The following is a 20,120-nucleotide window of genomic DNA, read 5'->3' as shown; positions in this document are numbered from 1 at the left end:
CTCGCCATTCATGGAATGGCAGCAACTGAGAAGCACGACCAGGGAACACCTTTAAACAATGACTCTTTTCCATGGCCAGCAGGAAAAGGAGAGGAGAGGCAAAACAAGTGCAAAAGAAAAGCATGAAGCAACTGGAAGCATCTTCTCTGTACTGCAGTCAGAAGTCTTTGGCTATCTTTTGGTACCAGCACATTTAAAACAAAATAAAGAGCCTCTAAACCTTGTTCCAAAGTACTTTTTGGAGGAAGCCACAGCTCACTGTGGACACAGCAGGCAAAGAATTCCTGGTGTGTGGTACTCCATCCCCAGCCCTGCTCCTGTGAGCCCATTCCTGAATGCTGCACAGCAGCAGCAACCCTGACAGACAGCAGGTACAGACAGCCATGGGCTACACACTCACCTCTGGCAGGGCTGCATTGGGGTCTGACCTGAGCCCCCAGCTTCTAATGCCACTGCTGCGTGACCTTGCCTTTTTACCTGCACAAATGTGAGACTGAAGGCTCAGAGATCCATCAGGCTCTGAGTGATCCCTAAGACTGGGAGTTCATACACAGATTACCTTCTTGAGCAAGCTTAAGGGTAGACACCTTTTACTGGCAAAAGCCTTGCATTCTGAAAATCATAATGGTTCCAGAACTGCTGATTAGTTTTCCTCATTTATACTTTTTTTTTTAAAGTCCTGCCTGTTCCTCCTACTTCTTATGAGGCTTTTCAGTATTTGTCTGTTACTTGAATGCTAAAGCCTGATTTGGGATTAAACACAACATTTGTGAGGTGGACTCCAACGCTGCCTGCTGTCACTGTTCCAACTCTAAGAAGCTCGCAGAGATATCAGGGCAGATCCTGCTCTGCATAAGTCTGTGTGACCAACGTTATCTTCCCTTTATTCTGCTCCCCACACACGCACGCACACGGACGTGCTTGAGACACAGAGCATGGGATGGATAGTTCTGGAGAGGTATTGAAAGTGGCAATAAATAGGCAGGGAGCACACAAACACACTGCAGAGCAACAGAACAGCTCAGTTTCATGGGCTGCATTAATTGCCCAAAAGCAGAAGTGGGGGGATCGTGTGCTGAAGCGTCTCAAGAATGCTGGGCTTGGTCACTTGGAGAAACGACTTTTATAACCTGGCCCACTTCCCCCACTGCAGCCACACTCAGGGCAGATAAGGGAACTCCTCAAACCTAAATAACCACGTTCTGCATTTCGGGGTTCTGCAGAACCCGGCTGAGCTCCCTCGAGCTGGGGCTGGGCCAGCACAGAGGGCGTGAGCATCAATCTCTTCTCCCGTTTCAACAACACACCCAACTGAGAGCCTCCTACATCAGCCACGGATCAAAGTCCTGGAGGGACCCCCGAGAAAGCAGAAAAAAAGGCACAGAAGGCCTCAGATCTCCTGCGCTCTCTCCATCAGGGGATCCCACAGCACGAGCGATACAGAGCCTCTCCAGGGAGGGACCTCCTCTTCCGCACTCTCCACCCTGGTCCTTACAGCAGGTGTCCCCTGGGACATCACCTTGCAGGACGCAAGCAAAGAAGCTCTAAAATGCACAGCAAAGCAGCACAGCCCCACAGCTGGCAAGGAAGGGTTAACCAAGGGTGTCCATCTATCACTGGGCTTTGGAGTGAAGTGTTCTGATGACACTACTGGGACTACGAGAGAGCCAAACAGGCTCCAAGACACCTCCTTCCTCCTCAGACCTCTCCAAAAATGACCACATCAGGGCTGCCACATCCTGCCTACCTCTTCCAGGAACCTGGCTCCCAAAACACACCTGGCCAAAACACCAGTTTTATTTTCTGGCCATTTTGGCTCCCTGAACTTGCTCACTGTGCGCTGAGCAAAGCCCCAGTGCTGCTGCAAGGAAGGGAGAGGGAACACATGGCCCTGATTAAAAGGACAGCTCAGGCTCAGAGCCACGTCTCCACCACTGGGCAGGGAAGCACAGGAGGGAATTGGGGCTGGCTCAGGGCTACCCAGGTGCACAACACACAGGTTGTAGTCTGGATCAGTACCGTGGGCTGATCCACAACCACCGGCCCTTGCAGGTGTTTCAAGCTAGAAGTGCTCAAGACTTGCTCCTACAAAACCCACACAAGCACAAAAACATCACAAACAGCATCTCCCTCCCAAAATTGGGGGGAAAAAAAAAAAAAAAGGATTAACTTCTATGTCTGCCATGGAAGAAGCACCAGGCTTCAGGGGGGCAGCCCCTCTGGCATGAGTCAGTATTTGATACAATAGAGTGGGAGAGAAGGGAAGAGAGAGTGGAAACCTCTCCCATCTTTCTGTTATTTTGCCTTAAATGCACTGTCGTTTATGTCCTCAATAAAAGCCTGTGCATATCTTTCCAACTTAAATGTGGATTGGAACCTTGGGATTACTGCCCTGGCAGAATTAACGTATTAGACACGAACACCATAACATTTCATGATCCATTGTAAAACACATGTGCTTTCCCCCTGGGGAGACTAGAAATATCACCCAATTTCACTATCATTTTCTGTTAACTGACTGCCCTGCCACATGTTCACACACTGGCACGCTCACTTTGATGATCAGCAGTCCTCTGGTTTCATTCCTCTTTCTTTATGATGCTGACATTTTTTTAAATCATGTTTTTCTGTTCTGTTTTTGCCTCTGTGAAGGCACCGCACTACAAAACCACTCGGCTGGAAAGGAAAACTTACCCTGGAACAGAAAAACAGCTCATATTTGTCTAGCTGAAAAAATACCATAACCTGATGTCTGAAACAAGGGTAAAAGGCAACACAGAGGCAAGAAAACCTCAAACACAACAAGCAAGAAGACTCAGAGTCATTTATGGGCACAGTGGGGTCTGTGGTCAATAGTGAGGCATTAAAGAACAGAATCTCTTCCCTCTGCAGTTTAAACTCCCTGTATTCCTCCTCCCTACTGTTAGGCTGGCTACAAATTCAAAGATTTGCATAAGCCAGAGATTTTGTCTGTCTCTTTGAAAGGTCACAGCCGAGAAGCAGCACAACCCCACACAGGACGAATGGGCCAGCTGGCAGCAATTTGGAGTGACCACACAGAGGAATCGTGGGGAGGAACAGGGGCCACAGGGGAGCCTTTAAAAGCCAGGGTCACCCTTATATTGCAATTTAGAGAGTGCCTCAAGGAATCTTTTTATTTAATCAGTTTTGTGTCTCTGCAAAGATTAGTGACCAACTGTCCCGATTTAGTGCTGCCATGTTTCTATAAACATTGCTGGACATGCTGCTTGGACAAAACTTGCAGCTGCTGACAGGGTCTCTCCTATAAACATTTCACTCTCCATCTCCAAGAAGCCTTCATGTTTTTACTTCTAAGAGACCACTTGTTCTGCTCTGCAGGCTGGGGGGTTCTGCCCCAGGACGGAGAGGGAAGGCACAGAGCAGGAGGAGGGTGGGCAGGAGCTGCAAACACACACCTTCACCAAACCCACCCCAGTCCTTACTCACATGAGGGTGTCACAGCGGCAAATAGGATGGGAGGGAAACATTGGCTGTCCCACGCAGCTCCTGGAACAAAAAAGGAAGATCAAAAGGTCAGCTTCAAGCATTCAGATACACAGAGCTGCTGTTAAGCTGCCTGACCCCCTGAAACACACCTCGGCCAAACTACAGCAGCCAGACTTTTATCACTGACACCACCTCGACCTATTAATGCAGGGGGGAAATAATTCAAATCCAAATTGCTTCTCACTGTTTGTTGCTGTTTGTATCCTGCCAGAGCCACAAGAGCCAATTAAGGTGGTTTCCCTTCGGTCTGCCGTCGGTCAGCTCCAGGCTCTGAGGGCTGCAAGGCAGCATTTACTTGTTCCAAAGCAACTCTTTCCACAGGACTTGGGTTTAGCTAATTGTACCCCTGCTATTGATCTGGAGTTTTACAGAAAGCTTGGCTCCCAGTTGAATGCTCTCAGCAAAATTATCCTCGGGGTTAGCGTGGATCTCACAGAACAATGACCTGGAAGTACTGGCAGAGGTTTCAGGTAGCAAAACAGAATCTATTTTAAAAGTAAGTCTCTAGAATGCCTGCACAACGAAAGCAGTAAAAGGTCACTTATCCCCAGCAAATATCACCCCCACACGCTGCTCGGAGATTGGAGACATGAGTGGACTGACAACTCCTGAGCATCATCCAGCAGAGATTTCCTACGGCTCTTCTCCCTGACCAGCGCTTCCCATCACCTCAGGACACAGATTTGTGGGAGGCAGCGCTTGCTGACGGCACCTTATGGGAAACGCTTGTTTTCCCACACCAGGAAAGTGGGAAGAGCAGAGCATCCCGTGGCCACCCAACCCACCGCAGCACACTGAGCCCTCCAAAGCCCTCACAGCTCCAAGGGCTGGGGATGATGTAACACCATCAGACATCTGCCAAATAAATAAGCAAGCTCCAACATGCCTTGCTCCAAACCTGCACAGCAATTTCCATTCCAGAGCAGGAACTTGTACTGGGGTTTAATATTCTCTCCAGTATATCCCTTTCCACAAAGAAAATCTGTGCCTACTGCTCCAGGAACACACGTAATCCTTGTAAGCAGATGTCAGCCTCCAAAGCTGAGAAAATGACTTTGTTCTTGGGGATCAGGGAATTTAAAATGCAAGAAGTTGAAATGTCCTGATGAATTTGGTAACTTAAACCCCGGGAGGAAACACCTGCTCTCTGAACAGCCGCCCGGCTGAACACCCGCCGCTGTTTCATCCATCCATAATTCCACAGGAATGGTCTTTTGCTCACTGACAATCCAGCAGCCATGGCCAGAGAGCTGGGAAAGAGAGGAGGGAGCTGCCAGGAGCGAACGGCCCCAATCCCACAGCAGCTCTCAGACAAAAACTTCCAAGCTGGCGTTGCTTCACAAGGACCCACCAAACCCAACCCGAGTTCCTCCAACCACCCACCCTGGAGCGAAACCAGGTCACCCCAGCAGTGATTTGGGGTCACAGATGCACAGCTGCACCTCCCCTCTCCCAGCAAGCCATGCACAGGAATAGCAGCATCTCCCTGGTTTTTACAGCAGGTAAAGTACGGCTCTGGGACGTCACATGGAAGACAAGGCACGGCCAGAAAAAAAGGCATTTTCATCAAAAAGTCCACAACAATTGGATGTAGTCATTTTCTCAGAGATCTGCTTGGTAGAGTCCCGTGGGATAAAGCCCTGGATGAAAGAAGGGTCCATGAAACCTGGTTAATACTCCAGGCTCACCTCCTCCAAGCAGGAAGGCAGGTAAGAACTCCAGGAGACCTGTGTGGACGAACAAGGAGCTCCTGGAAAAACTCAAACACACAAAGGAGGCCTACAGAGGATGAAAGCAGGGACAGGTAACCTGGGAGAGAGATTCTCCCAGCAACCAGGTTGGACAGGGTTTGGTGCTGGTCTATGGAAGGTGTCCCTGCCTAGAGCAGGGGATTAGAGTGAGGTGGGATTTAAGGTCCCTCCCAACCCAACCCATTCTGTTTCTTGTGCTGGTTGCTGCTTTGCTTCAGCAGAGCTGGGTTTTCAGGAAAGAAATCAGACAAAAGGAACAAACAACAAACAGCTGAACACAGGGTGTCCCACACACCTTGTGGAGCCAGGAGGGCTTGGCACAAGAGAGACTGCATCTATAGGGAGCTCAGGACAGACAGCAGCAGATTAAAAACACTTCTGGGAAATTTTATCCTGCGAAGGATATGGAGATCAGCCTGGAAGTTTTAATTCCTGCTGGCTTGAGTCCTAGTGATGGGCAGAGCTGTCGCTCCGCCACGATTAAATCTGCGCTGATACCCAGGGCCGGGCCGGGCGCTTCCCCTTCCCACCACCCCCGGAGGGGTGTGGAAAGCCCCGGGGAGAGGCTGTGCTGGCCCTGAGCCAGGCTCGGGATGCAGCAGCTCCACAGAGCCTCCACCACCATGTGCTCAGCACAGACGGGCTCTGCAAGGACGCTCGCACCCAGCACCGGCAGCTGCCACGTGTGCCCAAGCCCTTCTCCCAGCCCGCAAAATCCTTCTCCCAGCCCCTGCCCCATCACAGATGTCTGCCCCCAAGCAGCTCTCTCGGACATGAGGCATCTCCCTCTCTTGCCTGGCTGGGGCTGAAGAGCTCAAGTGATGGACACACGGCTCATGAGCCAGACCACCAAGTCCCCAGGAGACGCAGATCCAAGTCCCCAGGAGACGCAGATCCCAGGCTCCCCAAACTGACAGCAACAACCATCCTTCTTCCCCGTCCTTGAGTCCCTCTTGGGACAAAACTGGGGCAGGGGCAGCCCACTGCCACCAGCACTGCCAGGAACCAACCGTGCTGCAGGTGAGGCAGGAGCTGCCCTGTAATTAACACTGCACCAGAGCTCTCACAGGGAAAGAGACCAAGTCCAGATTAGGCAGACAAGCTCATCTCTAAGAGCTCCTAAGCTTAGCTTCCTCAAAACTGTACTTCAGTAGTATGTGTTTAACACAGACCTCAGGCTATGCAGAGTTTTTAATGCATCTCTTGAAAGGTGAGCACAAAAACAAACGAAAGTGCTGCTAAAACAACTCCATTTTCCCATGTAAACTAAGGGAAGCTCAGCTAGGAGGGCTGCAAAGAGTTTGTATTTTGTGTGAGAAAAACCTGTGATACCCAACTACCCCCAGGTCAGAGCTCTGATGTTTTCTCCCCCCAGGAGCTCCAGCCTTCTCAGGGACCTGTTTTGTCTTATCTACAAAAGCCTTTTCTTCCCTTTCACTGTTCTGGAAGCTCACAGCATCCCCAACAACTGCCGTAAATCCCCAGTCCTTTTTCCGATTTAAGCGTGGCTGCAACAGCCCGGTGTCATCAGGCACTACTTACCCTGGAAAACATGTAACTCCAATTCAACAATCCTATTACATATGCTCCCAGCATTTGTTCAGGAGAGCTTTAGCTCTTAGCTCTCCATTGCTTTATCTCTTTCTGCGTTTGCCAGGGCAGAAATTATCTCAGGCTATAAACAGGTCATATCCAAATGCTTCTCCTATCTTTGCTGCAAATCTGGGAAGAAAAGGTCACAGAGCTGCTGTGCACTGTCCAGCTCCCTCAGCGCTCACCAGGCCCCTCTGGAGTGCCATGGGAAGAGCTGGCTGTCCCAGCTCCCCAGCATCCCATCTCCTAGCATCCCACCTCTAAGCCATCTGCCAAAAACACAGCCTGTCCCATATCAAGGGGTCCCTCCCAGCAGTGCAGGGAGGGGGAACCCCTGTCACACTCCCAAGGATCGTGGTGGCTTCAGAGGTGACAGAACTGGCAGGCGGAAGGGCAGAGAGCCCATCCAGAGCAGAGATGGCAAAAGACTAAATGAGAAAGCAAGAAACATGGGCATGGATGGAAAACCCCACCCTCTCTATCTCAGTGACTTGCCCTAAAGCCTGTGGCTGGGCTGGGAGGGTAGATCCAGCCCCGACTGCCTCGCTGCTGGCAGGGGGACTCGTCCCATCCTGCTCTCTTCTGCCTCTGATCCCCCAAACCCCACAGCCCAGGGGTCACTGGCCCTTCCTGTGCCCTACTCTATCTCCCTGACTTTGTCAGCAAACTGAGCCACCACCGAGCCATCCCCATGTCTCAGCAACACACCCACCACCTCTTGCATAAAAAAATAAAATAAATTAGAGCTAAACCACTTGTGCCTCATTTATTCCAGGAGTGCTGTTCCCACAGGCCTGTATCCATGAGATACGTGTGCAGTGCCTGAATCACTGTCTCCTCCATCTAACACTGACACCCAGTTTTAGGGCTGTGTTCCCATCCACCTGCCAGGTACCTCCCTCCCCCTGTGCTCTTGCCCAACACCTGTCTCTTACCTCACATCACACCTCCAACACACTCCTGTCAACTCATGGTTTAGTGACTCTTAGCAAGTCCAAACCCCAGCTGTCTTTGCCAGCAAGACACTTCTATCTCCGTGAGAACATCAGCCTGGCTTCCAGGATTCCTGCTCCCAGAAAGTCTGGGACAGCCCACGAAGCAGGCAGCGCTCTCGAGAAACAACCGTGAGGGCAACAGTGGCACTTCCAGAGCCTTTAGACTCATCCTGCAGCAGCTCCACTCAAGGAGCACAACTGGGATGGACGTGCAGAGGAAAGGAAGGATTAAGATAAATGGCTGTGCAGACATGTCAGTAAAATCACGCCGCCCAAACCCACAGCAACCGAGTTACGGAGCATTAAAAAGTCATTTTAAAAAATAAAATCACCCTGATACTCAAGAATGCAATGTTTCTTTTCTTTCCTGGAAAACACGCCAAGGGAAACAGAGAACAGGTCACAGGCAGCCCCAGCCAGGCTCCGCCAGCACCACTAAAGCTGCTCACAGGAGTCTCTCCTGTTTGCTCCAGCAGTCTCTAAGGACAATTGCTGCTCTGGCTTCCAAGGGGAGCAGCCCACCTCACCTTGGGAGCACAGCATCCAACCCCACAAGGAGCCATTCCCGGTAACAACACCGGAGTTTCACTCACTACATCACCCTACAGGGAAAAAAAACCCCTACAATATGCCTGGGAATGATCCCAGCTGTTTCCTCTGGAAAACATCTTCTCCCCACCCTTGGCAGCACCCTGAACTCCTCTGGCTGTGCTGTTTGGCTCTGCCCCCATGGTCAGACCCCAAGGTGTGGCTGCTGCAGCCCCTCACCCCTGACCCACCACTTCCAACATCCGTTTCTCCTCCCTCTCTCCCTCTTCCATCTGGCCCTTTCCCACCAGCCAACAAGCCCAGCCTTTGTCTTTCCCTCCAGGCAGCTCTGATCCCTGTGCCCTCTCCCCAGCCTGCTCCCCCTGCTCCCCACGGCATTGTGGCATCCTAAAACTGCAAAGTTTAAGAATATGTAAGAGTTTCTGGAGGGAAAAATTTAAAAAAATAGCCCTTGAGTGTGCGCTGGGCATTTTTTTTTCCAACAGAGCTTACACCTGACTGCAGGCACCAGTGACTGTGGACACACTCCTCACCTCACCTGTCATCCAGCTCACCCCACACCACCTGCCTTCCCCATGGAAAACCTGGACTGGGGTCTTTGCCTCCAGTTTCTGTTCTGCAAGCAACTCTGCAGAGCAACACAGCCTTGCAGAAATGTGTCCTGGCCCAGCAGGCTCCTCTGCCCTCACAGCACCGTGCATTTGCTTCCACAGGAACCTCTGGAAGAGCCCCTCTCCAGGAGGTGCCCGGACACAGCGCCGCAGGTGCAGATCAAACAGATCAAAGAGGGAAGCCTCCCCTCTGCTTTCACTTGAGCTTTGCCTTCAAATCAGCCTCTCTGATGTGCTGCTTCTCTTTCATTACTGCTCCTTTTGCCTCCTGGTCCTGGGCCACAGCTCTGGGCCTTCGATTTTACGCCATCAGCTCCATCACCAGGAATATTTTATCAGTGCCTGCCTGGCTCTTCTCTTCCCTCAGACTCACTCCTTGCACCTGCTCCTCCCAAGACACTTTTTCCCCGTCCAGGTGATGGGTTTCTTCGTGGCAGGGCTGTGAGACCAGAGCTGTTACAGGGCTGAGCACATCTCCTGTGGCAAGCCCCCACTCTGGGAACAGCACAACAGCACGCAGGAAGGTGGCAATCTGCACCAGATCTCTGTTTATACACATACACACACACAAAAATGCTGCTAAGTGCTTTTTGAGAGGGAGGTGGGACCAGAGAGCTCCTCTAACCTACACAATCCTACCATTCTGTCAGTTTCTCGTAAACAAAATAATCCAGGCTGGAGCTGGAAGCGGCTGCTCACTTGACAGCACAGCAGAGAGGTCTTGCAGCTCCGAGTCCCCTCTGCTGTGGCATTTCACTTCTCAAATCAATCACCACTCAGACAGGACATCAAAGGTCACTTTCTAGTGCTCTACCTCTGGAAATCCTCCAGTAAGGAAGGAGGTAATTGCACCAGCTTAAGGCTCAGGAACATCACCACAGTGTAACACGCTGTTCCTGTAGCACCTGGAAGAACTGGATAGAGAAACCACCAGTGAAAGTCCCCACTGCCCAAAAAATACTTCGTGCTTTTCCCTTTCCCCAGTGCTTTTTGACAGGGGAAGGAGGGCTGATTTCTGGAGTTAGGCTATTTAAATTCAATCTTTAATTTTACTTGGCAGCCTGTTCCCAGCCCAAAGACGTCCATGCCTTCCACTGGCATTTTCCAAAGGAGCAATTGTGCCCCTGGAAAGCAGGGAGCTCTCAGCACCAGTAAGAGAGAGACGATGTTTAGTTTGACAATGAGACTGTCAGTGGGCTCTGAAATGTCACTCCCACACCTCGCAGATGCAGTTGGCTCATCCCTTTTTTCAGAGAAATGTACTGGAGCTCCTTTTGTAGCTGATACAAAATGTTTCACCAGGCTGAAGCTTTATTTTGGAAAAAAAACCCTCTCCTTCCCTTTCCATTGAAAGGCATTTTAATTAATTCTCTTGAACATATTTAAACTGTTCCATCCTTTCCAAAGATGCTTTTCCAGGGACAAACCATGTCCTTAAGTAAAACCCATATGGCACCAAGCTCAACTAAAAAAGCCCCAAAACAACACAAAAAAGCTAACTGATTTCAAGAAGGTGGATCTTCCACCTATCATCATTCCTGTCCCTGACTTTGCCAAAACTTGTATCTGTGAATAACTCTGGAAGGATTACCAGGACAAATGTTTGTATAATGGCAGCCTGACAGTGTGACTTGTTTTGAAACAAGCATCTAAGATAAATCACAACTGGAATGACAGGAAAAAAAACCAAGCGAGAGGAGACACCAAAAACCCGTGGGAGAAGGATAACACAAGTTCCACAGAGTTCTGGTATTTTATCTTACAGTGAGCCCATCACTTCAGTACCAAAAATAATCTATTTGATGAGCTTTTCTTCTTAGCATCAATTTTCAATCCATATAAAAACAGTCCCAAAAAGCCTCAACCACCACCACCGCATGCTTCACATCTCTTCACCCCTTCACACTTCTTGCTCCTCTCTGGCCAAATGCAGGTGGAAAAGAAGGAAAGCCCTACAAAGCAGCTCAACTTCACTGTATCCTGAATCCTGAATATATGAGAATGTGGATGTAGAAAGCAAAATTTATCCCTGAGTTAATATTTCACTCAGAAACAAAGCTTTGATTTTTATCCTGTGGCAACTCAACCTCCCTTCCTTGTGAGTCCTGACTTCGAACTTCGTGGAAATTGGACTGGGCTGTGACATTTTCCAAGGGCCCATATCTATACATCCCTGTGGGTGTGTGTGTGGCTCTTCAACCTCATCAGCTAAACACACCAGATTTGTCTCTTAGGGTCGGAACAACACTATTTGCTCTCTGTTCCATCACACAAAGTTTAAAAGTGAACTCGTCTGGGTTGGTTATTTGTCTTAAAACTGAGGCGATGATCACTTCATCACTGGCAGTAAAATCAGCTTGTCCTTAGAACTCGTCACAGCTCTGTAAATTGCTCTTCTGTTTCCACAGGAAGCTGAATTTTCTTCCTGGAGACAACTGGCTATATACAAATATTCTCTGTATATAAATCAAAATCAGCCCATGAATTGGTTGCTGATGTTTGGTTGGAGCAAGGACGACAAGCACACCCCACACCAAACCCTGTGCAGTTGTTCTCCTCCATTACACAAACACTTGGCAGGCTTCCAGTGCAAAATTTATGCACTAAAATTAGCTCTCACAATTGCAATCAATTGCAACAATCAAGCATAAGTAATTCCAGGGAAAGGGGAAAAAAAAAAGGTGAGCATGGCAAACAATGCCAGAGCACTGCAGCGGTTCCTCCACGGATCCATCCTTGTGTCCCAGCAGAGTTTTCCTGCACACACAGCCCCTAACCACAGCAATTTCTCACAGGCAGCTTCCTCCTGCCACACTCCAGAACTTTTCCCTGTCATCTGCCTTTTGGGACACTCTCCCCATCTCAGGGAATGTTGCGGGGAAGAGACCCTGGAGACTCTGCAGTGGAGAGGATGCCCAGGGAGGGGAGGTACAGCTCTGCAGGTCTCCAAGGAGCCACAGGGCTCAGGGACAGCACAACCCTGGCTCTGTAGGTTCTTGCCAGGCTGAACCCCATCTCCAGCTCTGTCTGTGCGTTCCAAGAGGGACAGGCATGGATGGGGCTCCAAAGTCCCCATCACAATGTGCACAGCATCACTTTACAAACAGGAGCCCTATATTTTCTCCTCGTGGCGTGGAGAGGGGTTGGGGTTAAAAGCCACCTTAGCAACCACCCCAAGGCATCAGGAGGAGCCCTTAGAAAGAGATTTTCGTGGGGTTTAAGGCAAGTCCACAGTGCTTTGGTTCATAGACCACTTTTTACCCTCCCGTGTGACGTACTCGGCACACACAGCCATGGTGCCGTGCCAGAGCACAGGTTTGTGCAGGGCTTTTTCCCCCCTTGAAACAACAACTCATGAAACTCCTAATAAATGTTACATTGTTTGGAACGAGAGGCAGAAAATGTATATAAACTCCTGGCAACCAAACACATATGGCAGAAATATGCTGGAGAATACAGAATGCTCCAGAGAACACAAGTAATTACAAGCCCTCCCTGGGTAATTGAGTGTAAATATTACAGCTGATGGCTTCTCCTCTCCCACATACAAATAAATAAATATCTGTCCCCCGCCTTAATCCAGGCTGTCCTCTGTCTCCTTATACCAACAATCTACGTAACTTCTGGCCCCTGAGAACCTACATCTCTTGCATGTCATCACACATTAAAACTCAATTACCTGCCACTGTTTTCAGTCCCTTCTGGGGCCTGGGTTGGATTTTTATTTTAAGCAAGTCGCAGCTGTATTATAAAGGAGTAGAGATAGATAAACAAGCAGATGGTGTCAGGGGCACATTTTAGTTTTCCAAGGAGTACAAGAAGCTTGCAGGGTACAGCCTGATCAAACCAGCAAAGCCCTTGGTACCACAGAACTGTCTCCTTTTCTCAGTTCCCAATAGCAGATGCTCTTCTGACCCACACCTATCCCACCAAAGACAAAACCAAGCATCTACTCATCCTTCTTTGTATCACCTAAAAGCTACTTTAAACCCAAGCACACTGAGAACACTTGGGATTATTTCATGTTTTATAATAGAGTGTTTACACTTCCAATGCAACTGCAAATGATAAAAGTTATGCACAAAATGCAGGGGCAAAGTCAAGTTATCTGAAATTCCTCATTTTGAATTTGCATCAAGAACAAAAAACATTTAAGGAAAGATTTTTAAAATATATATGAGCTACATGGGATAGCTTTAAATATTGCAAAAACTGGAGATGGCTAGAGGAAAGGATCTGGAGGAAAATGAAGCTGATCATCAGGAATGGTGGATGTGACAACACGCCAGGCTGCAGAACACCCTCCAAAAGCAATGGAAAGACAATCTGCAAAAAAAGCTTTGCCACAGCAGCAGATGACCACTGAACACTTCTCTTTAAGTCCCACAGTGCTATGGAAATGCAGTGATATCCCAAACACAGGAATCTTCTTAGACTGGAGACACAGGGAAAAGCAAACGGCCACAATCCAAAAGAATCTTAAAATATTTCCCGTGCTGACTATCACAAAAACAAACAGCAGCAGAGACTCGTGCTGCCGTGTTCCCAGAAAGGAGAGCTCTCCTGGAGTGGCTGCCCTGCTCCTCAGGAGGGACCCGTGGTGCCAGGCTGCTCCAGGGGCACAGGGGCCAGCAGCAGCCTCTTCAGCAGGAAATTCCAGCCCTGGCATGGCCAGCCTGGCACCACCCGTGTGCCCAGGCAGGTGGCTGCCCAGGTAACAGGCATAAACACACTCACGCACGTGGGCACACAGGAGCAGCACCTGGGCTCCAAAGCATTTCCCTCAGCACGAAAACACCGCAGGAATTCCTCTCCTGTCTCAAACAGCATCACTCATGCAGAGTCAATCCACCCCTGGTTATTTCTGTCCCATCCCACCAGAGACAGCACTGCGGCCTCTGAGCGCCCTGGGCGACCCCAGAGCCATGTCCGGAGGTTCAGAGAGGCTCTGCCACCCTGAGAGGAGCTATTTTTGGAGAGCTCTCTGGTTGCTAGGGCAAACTCCCAGAAATGCACACCATCCTCCAGGCAGGGGCTGGTGCGCCAGTCAGGAGAGGGGGAAGGAGTTGAGAGGAGCGATGACTAAGCAGGGGAACGTGAGAAACCAAACAAAATGCCAGGCTGGGGAGAAAAACATGGCCACGGCTCCCATCAGCGCTCAGCTGAACTCCTACGTGAAACGAGCCTGGTTGGACTGAGCCAACAGAGCCAGATCGGACTCAAAGAAATTTCCAAAGGCTGTACGAGGCCTCCTGCTGCCCCCCAGGCAGGATGAGCTCCGTCCAAACACCAGCTCTGAGCCAGAGCATGTGTTCCTCCAGCTCTCCTGGACCCCTGCTCCCGGTGCTTTACACCAGCGAGTCAGAAAGGCAGACAGAAAGGAAGCACTCAGCCCTCAACTGCACACCAAGGCTCCTGCAAAATTAGGAAATCGCTCCAGATGCTCAAACCCCCCCCCCCAAATAAGTGATGGATCAGATTTCTAGGAGCTGTATGCATGGACAGCTTCTCATTTTCAAAATTACTGGAGCCTTGGTTTACAGCAGCCTCTTACACATCTGGATGGTCTTACGTAGTTTACAAAAGACCACAACAGTTTTCTATCCCCTTCTCTCTTGTTTTGAGCTTTCAGCTCAAAAAGTATCTTTAGAAAGTTAACAGGGAACAGGTGGTAAAGAGAGGATGAAGTTGGGGGGGGGCTATAACCTCTGTTCCCTTTTTTCCACAAACAGTGAAGAGACTCATACAATAATCTCACTTGGGCTTCTAAATAACTGAGTTTTGGAAAATGGGGTTTAAACACCACTGAAATCTAAGACCATAAAGAGAAAAACATATGTGCACATGGACTTAAGAAAGCAAACAGCTTTTCGAAACAGAACTCCTCTGACATACTCCTAAAGAAAGTGGTTTTTATTTAAACCATCATCAGCTGAAGGGCAGGAGAAGGACTCCAGCACATGTCAGCAAGAACTCCCACTTCACACGGGCAAAAACATTGGCACTGAAGTAAACTAATCGCTTCCTAAGGTGCTAAAATGCCATTATAAATTACAACATATATATATATATAGATGTCCATGTGATATTTGTACGAGAACACATCCCTCTATCACAATTTAGGGCTTTTTTTAAATAACTTCAGGAGATAATTTTGTCATAGGACAACACCCCTGTACAGAAAAGACTTAGGGGGGAAGACACACTGTAATCCAAGTGAAATCCCCCACAGTAAGGAGACCCAGCCTTACTGACAGAGATCCTTGAAGGTCTCTTCCAACCCTGATGATTCCGTGATTCCCTTCTCCACTTCCCACTAGAGGAAATAGAGGTTAATAAATATTGGGAAGGAGCATGCCTGTAGCATGACTAGGATATGTAAGTGGTTGGCAGTTTCCTGGAGCACCAGGAAGCCTAGGGGGAGAACACAAAATGCATGATTAGGGAAGGAGGGTGGAAGGTACCAGGAGGTCTGAGATACTTTGGGTGAGATACATACACAGGCTCACCCCATCTCCTGACAAGCCCTCTGAGTGTAAAAGGAACTTTAATCTGCCTCAGACCTACATAAACAAAGATCATAGAAACAACTGCCTATAGGAGCCTGGGAAAGAGGCATTCTGGTATCAGCTTTCACTGTGCAGCTTCATGCTGGAGAGGAGGAAGGAGATGGGAGAAGGAAGCAAAGGAAGCACGCTCAGCACCACGGCGGGACACGAACAGGCCTGTTTCCTTTGTGCTCTGGGTCATCACAATAATTAATCCCTCTACAGCAGCCACTGACCCGTGTCAGGCAGCACAGATAACCAGGACCCAGCTTCTCCGGGACCTGCTCCATGCTGCAGGGCATGCTCTGGGGACAGAGCCTGCCACTGGCACTCGAGCAGCACCATGCCAAGGTGAGGGGACAGAGGGAGGGACAGCAGCAGCCCATGCCAGCCTTGGAGCCCAGCACATCTGGGAGCGAGGAGGAGGCCCAGTGCCTGAGGCACAGCTGCCCCGGGACCCTGGGTCGCCCCACTCAGACACCGCATGCGCCCCTGGAAGAGCGCTGGAGTTGATGGAAAGGTCAGCCTGAGCTGCTGCACTTCTGTTTCCAGCCCTCCTCCCTGAGCTACACAGTTTCTAAATTAATCTGGGTCTTTGGGCTTGTCGGCTTTTATTGCCATTTCTTAGGGAAAAGCCCGGCTTCCATGCCGGGGCCTGCATGGCTGAAATCCCCAGACAAGTTCACTGAGTGCTTTTTGCAGTTCGCCTTTGCCCTCACTCAACCCGGTCTGCTCCCTTAAGTGTCTCCTAAAAAGCTAAGGAAGGAAATGCGCTTAGTCTCCTCCTCATTCCCCACTCCCTGGAGCATTTTAATCAGGAGGCGGCCGCCTGCTCCCCCCGGGAACAGCCCTGCTTTGTAGGATTGTGCTCCACAGGTCACACCAGGGGGTCAGCCTGCACCAATCCCCCCTCCCCAAATCCTGACCTTCCGACTTGAGGATGCCAGAGGGCAAGAAATCCTGCTTCTGTGCAACAAGGCATTGTTAAAGGGAAAATTCCTCTTTTTCTTTTTTTTTTCTAAATCCTTTACAAGTCTGGAAGAATTGGGATTGTTCAGCCTGCAGAAGAGAAGGCTTCGGGGTGACCTAATTGCAGCCCTCCAGGACCTGAAGGAGCTACAGGAAAAATGGAGAGAGACTGTTTAAAAGGGCCTGGAGTGACAGGCCAAGGGGGAATGGCTTCCCACTGCCAGAGGGCAGGGATGGATGGGATATGAGGAAGGAATTGTTCCCTGGGAGGGTGGGCAGGCCCTGGCACAGGGTGCCCAGAGCAGCTCTGGCCGCCCCTGGATCCCTGGCAGTATCCCAGGCCAGGCTGGACATTGGGGCTTGGAGCAGCCTGGGATAGTGGAAGGTGTCCCTTCCCATAGCAGCGAGTGGGAATGGATGGGCTTTGAAGTCCCTTCCAACCCAAAGCATTCTGCAACTCCATGATTCTGTGTGTTTATCGCCCCATAGCACAAATCATCCTATGCCCACCAAAATCAAGCAGAAATTTACTGACCCCTCTCAGACACTGCAGGGGCTGACCCACAGCCTGGAAACCTGCACTGGCCATCCCATCACAGCAGATGATGTGATTCCCTACTTCAGTTGCACTTAAGTGCAGGAGGGGGAAGAAAGAAATAGTAAAAAAAGGCATTTAAGTAATAACTGGAAACTCTGTGTTAAACTAATCAGGGCACTGCACTGGGGCAAGAGAGCATGGAAACCACGCAGGCATGGCCCACCCTGCCCTCCTGGCAGGATCAGCTGCTCAGACCCAACAGCTCACATCTGGCAGTGCTGGCAATTTACAACTGGAAAGCCTTGGAGAGGGCTGATTAATGGCTACACTATGGAATTTCCATGCCTTTGTTTTACACTGGCAGCTTCTGAGTGAGAGAAACCCTGAGGGAAAAGCAGGCAACAGGGCAGTGGGGGCAGGAGAAAGAAGCTCCTCTCAGATGTGCCCAGGGCAAGGAGAATCCTCGGGAGGATGCTCCCCTTCCAGCAGGGCTTCAGCTTTATCAGAAACAAAGCAGGCCCCCACCTTTGCAGGAAATGCTGCAGGTGGGAACTGATCCAGTGACATCCTCCAGAGCCCCAGAGAGCCCTGGGGTCACACAGCACTGACTGCAGAGATCCCATGGCCACAGCACGGATGGGGCAACGCCATCCATCCTCCTTCCATCTCTCCTTCCCCTCCAAAACAGAAAGCTGAGGGCTGTGCAGCAGCTCCAGCACTGCTCCCACCCTCCTCCTGGCACAGTCCTGGTGCCACATGTAGTGGCCAGCAGCCTTTACAGGGGCACACTGTCAGGAGCCACCTCTGCCCCACCAAAGCACACGAGCAGGCCCAAGGACACGCACCTGAATGGGCATGAGACAGTGCCAGCCACGGGAAAATCCCAAATCCTCCATGGGAGGGCAAGCCCAGGGACACACCGGAGAAACCCCATCCTTGCAGGGAGCTCCACTGCTGGAACTACAGTATTGACAAACTTCAGGCATCCAAACCATGAGGTCTATTTCCCACCTGGGGTTTTCCGAGGGGTTTTTTAGTGGGTTGGTTTTTTAACTGCTGCTTGGTCCATGTGACAGATTTTAAGCATGTGAGACTTGAATCCTCATGACTAAAGAGGCAGAGAAAAGGGGGGGATGTGTGGTGGGACACACATGATGCCACAACAGACACCCACACATTTAAGCTATAAAAACCTAAGAAGAAGGATAGCACACAAGTTTTGTCCCAGAAGTAGCAAAGCCTTATTTTTTTTTCTTTCTTGAAAACACCTCAGGCACTGAAGAAACAAAAAAATAAGATAGAAGAACGGAGTCATGATCTGACATGTCATTTGTACTTACCTTGGCAAGATCTGTTTTCCAGAGGTCTAACAGCTCCTAGGTGAGCACAGCAGCTCTGGAGGGACAGGGCTTGGCAGCGCTGCCTGCAGAGATCCCTGGAAACCAGCGGGGCTGAGTTTTCCCTCTGGGTAGTCCCATCGACAACAGACTTCAGCCTTCACGGTTCCTCCGCTTGGCTTCTCCGTGGTGAAGGGTCTGGAGAGGAGTCGCCATGGGACACAGAAGGAGCCTCTCGAGGAGCTGCCTGCACAGAGAGCAAACACGGGGCTGACACGGAACCCACGGGCCGGGGTTTAGGCAGCGTTCATGACTGCTGCTCAACATGAAGGAGAGCTCGCCATGGAAACTGCAAGGAACTGGCTGCTTTGAGGCACAGAGCCCACGTTCCAGTGAGAGCTGCTCACAGGCAAACATTTGAACTGCACTCGAGGCTTTCCATTGCCATGTGCTCCCCAGAAGACGGCCAGTCCCACCCAGAGGCTACAGCACGCTTCCAAACAAAGGCATCTGGAATTGTTCCTCCCTACAGCTCCAGCCAGGTGACATGAAGGAATGCATCCTCCACTGTAGGGTTTGGAGGGGAATCCCCAAGGGACCGCGGAGGCCTTAGCAGGCTGCCAGCCCGTATCAGCTCCCGAACTGCGGAGCCTCCGGGACCGGTCCCAGTCCTGCCGAGCCCGCGGTGAGTGGAGCAACCCACTAATCCAATTAGGCTGTCTAGAGACATAAACCGAAAGGAAAGGGGAAGGAAGGGAAAAGGAACCGGAAAAAAGCTCTGCCTAAAGCAGAGCATATCCTCATTACTGCCCCAACCTGCAGCTGCAAGCAGGAGCTCAGCCAGGAGCCAGCGCCTGGGAGAGAGGGACAGCACCCTGAGGGGAGCCCAGCCACCAAGCACAGGAGCTGCCCACTGCTGCATGGAGCCCAGGCGTGAGGAGACAGCCCTTCCTAACCAGCTTGCTCAGGAAAGCTTGGAATGGTGACTCCAGCCTGTCCCAGCTGCTTCCCGGGCTTCTGTCACACCACATTCAGCACTACCAGGTATTCTGAGGAGCACAGTATCCAAAAACCACGTGGCTGCAACAGGACCAGGGGAGGGACTCGATGATCCTCACAAGTCCCTCCCAACTCCAGATATTCCATGATTCTATGATCATTCCTTCTGAACACAGATGGATGGCCGAGGCTGCTCCTGGGAGCCCTCCCTCAGAGTGCCTGTTCCCTTCTGCCCATCCCACCGGGTGCCCAGCTCCAAAGAACATCCATCCCACGGATGCCTCGCATCACACATAAACATGAACAAGTCCAGGAGAAAGGACCCATGCAGCTCCAAAGGTCAGAGCCCCCAGGAAGAGAAAGGAAGCGCAATTTGGGAAAAACCCCACCATGGCAGAAGGGGATTTCTGGGTAAAACAAGTGTTTAACTTCACATGCCTAAGAAATGAGCATGGCCAAAGCACTAAAAACATGTCTTAGGAAACTTTCTGGCTGGACTCTGGCTTCTGCTGAGACAGGAGGTAATGACGGACTCAAACCCAGAGCAGGAGATCGCAGCCACCGACAGATTTGATTGTGGTGCAAAAGCTCAAAAGCACAAAACCATCACCTCAGCTCCCACGCTGGAAGCTCAAACAGCATCATCTGGGAGCTGGGAAAACAACAAAATTAAAGAAAAAAGCCTTATAAATGCCATTGCTC

General features: G+C 50.4%; 1 protein-coding gene across 5 annotated transcripts in view; it reads right to left on the bottom strand.

Annotated features, from left to right (window-relative positions):
- TIAM1 (TIAM Rac1 associated GEF 1) overlaps positions 1 to 20,120 on the bottom strand; it is a 159,135-nt gene that overhangs the window by 109,809 nt on the left and 29,206 nt on the right. For 2 of the 5 annotated variants that reach the window (XM_048295306.1, XM_048295299.1), the window contains one exon: positions 3,469 to 3,528. The gene's annotated coding sequence lies outside the window, so the exon portion shown is untranslated. Of the gene's footprint in view, positions 1 to 3,468; positions 3,529 to 18,422; positions 18,573 to 20,120 lie in introns of those variants that run through there. The other 3 variants (XM_048295305.1, XM_048295302.1, XM_048295304.1) reach the window with 3 other exon arrangements.

Source organism: Corvus hawaiiensis, chromosome 2 (genome assembly GCF_020740725.1).
Source record: "Corvus hawaiiensis isolate bCorHaw1 chromosome 2, bCorHaw1.pri.cur, whole genome shotgun sequence".
Classification (NCBI taxonomy): domain Eukaryota; kingdom Metazoa; phylum Chordata; class Aves; order Passeriformes; family Corvidae; genus Corvus; species Corvus hawaiiensis.
Note: the sequence above shows the minus strand (reverse complement) of the source record. Positions and strands in the feature narration are given on the sequence as shown.